At 33.3% G+C, this 2,155-nt stretch overlaps 1 protein-coding gene across 1 annotated transcript in view; it reads left to right on the top strand.

The window, feature by feature from the left end:
* The window catches only part of LOC108748641, a 19,476-nt gene that overhangs the window by 15,479 nt on the left and 1,842 nt on the right, over positions 1-2,155 (top strand). The window lies entirely within an intron of this gene.

Genomic DNA, 2,155 nt, shown 5'->3' with positions numbered 1-2,155 from the left:
ATTATATAAGAAAAAGGCTAGAATAATTTTTAAAAATTAAATTAATAAGAAAATAGAGGGGCTAAGCAAGGTCTTGATGCTATAATATTAAATAACAAATAGAATATTCCAAACGTTAAATAAGTTCATAAAAGTAGGTAAAGACGACCGCCTTGTAATCCTTTAGATGTGGGGTATAAAATTTCTTGCTTTGATTGCGAGGTAAATTTTGTCGGTCAAAGAGACGTTTACAAACGACATCCCATGAGCCCTCTTTTATTATTAATAAAAAAACGGAATCTCCATCACAGTTATTTCGAACAATCGTATGAATTTTAATCACAATTTTAATTGAAAGGCGGTTAAAATTTTGGATACAGAACCATCTTACGATAAAAGATTAATATCAGAAATAATACATGTAAAGAGACAATCTCAAGATTTTATCCGACATGTATCTCTTCCCATACTACAATCGCTGTCCCCTTCCTAACGTCTTTTACCTCCTCTTTTCATACTTTTCCTACCTAACATCTTATTCTCTATTGTCAGAACAGTCATTTTCAATGTAGAATTTCCTGAGTAAATTTCTCTCATCTAAAGCTAAAAATTGAGTTCCTTTTAGCGAGATAACTCAAGACGCCGTTTTCGAATAATTAGATATAAAGAAATTTTGCGATGGATTACAATCAGTTCTCCAGGTACTTTTTATTTTTATGATCTTTTTATGTTTCTTTAAAATATGCAGATTGTTTTAATTTTAATATAACTGTTTATTTTTTACAATGTTCCATTAAATAGTACACAATTATTTTTACACTAATTTTTACTAGTATATATTACTTTTTAATTACGTTTAATTTTTACTAGTAATATATACTAGATTTTACTAGTATATATTTCTAGACTAAAATTTATAGTCATTTTAATTGTCGTTATTTTGATTACAAAAAATTCCAAAATATGCTTTTGGTCACTTCCATTTCGATCACTTTAAGACATCCGTTGATTACTACAATAGCGATTTAATAATGTATTTCTTTGAAATTTATTGTTAATGTTATATAATGTAATCAGAGCGATATTAGTTAATACTGTTTAAATTTTAAAATCTGTTTCTTCTCAATGCTGTTAATATTGATGGAAGAGCACTTTCTTCTTCGTCAAATGGGGACATTTTTTCTTTAAAATGTTAAATTTGTTGAAACGGTCCAATAAGGGTGCGTAATAATCGCCATTAATCGACGGAAGGTAATCGATATTATATTTACGAATTATATTTGCGCGTGCATCCCAAAAAAAACTGTGGCCATCACCTTTTCGGCCGACTTCATGGTCTTCGCTTTCTTCGGAGCTGGTTCGCTTGGTGAAGTCCATGTTTTGACTGTTCCTTCGTCTCGGGTGTGAAGTAATAGATCTATATTTCGTCCACAGTAATAAATCGACGCAAAAATTCATCTGGATTATGTTGAAACATCTCCAAGCATTGTTTTGAAATCGTCACACGATCGCGCCTATGGTCCACAGTGAGCAAACGCGGCATCTTGCCGATAGTTTTTTCATACCCAATTGTTCGTGCAAAATTGAAATCACTATGCCATGTGATATGCCTGTGGCCTCAACAGGCTCGCGCACTTTCACTCGTCGATCAGTCAAAACAATATCGTGGATTTTATCGATGATTTCTAGCGTAGTAACCTCAATTCGACGTCCCGAACGAGGTGCATCACATGTGGATGTACGACCACGTTTAAATTCATTCACCCAATTGTATACAGTCGCAAACGCTGGTGCAGATGTGCTATGAACATTATCCAACTCGGTTTTGATTTCTTTCGGCGTTAAACCTTTCATATGTAGATGTTTGATCACTGTATGAAACTCGTTTTTTTTTCCATTTTGCAAAAAATACAAAGGTTCTTCGCTTTAATAGGCTACAGAAATGAAACCACGTAAATTCTGCTAAAAATTTGACAGTTGAAACATGCTACGTATATACAAAAAATAATATAATGACGCTGCCCTCTAGATAGTTTTTTTCTAAGCATTTGCCCTCGTACTTTCAAGATGGCCACGACCATGAATCAGAAAAGTTGACGCATTGGGCATGGAGAAGACGAATTTTGACCAATCAGCATTGCATTTTACTGTCTATCGACCAATCAAACGCTATCGA

Source organism: Trachymyrmex septentrionalis, unplaced genomic scaffold (genome assembly GCF_001594115.1).
Source record: "Trachymyrmex septentrionalis isolate Tsep2-gDNA-1 unplaced genomic scaffold, Tsep1.0 scaffold24, whole genome shotgun sequence".
Taxonomy (NCBI): domain Eukaryota; kingdom Metazoa; phylum Arthropoda; class Insecta; order Hymenoptera; family Formicidae; genus Trachymyrmex; species Trachymyrmex septentrionalis.
The sequence above is the reverse complement of the archived record's forward strand: the minus strand, read 5'-3'. Positions and strand labels throughout refer to the sequence as shown.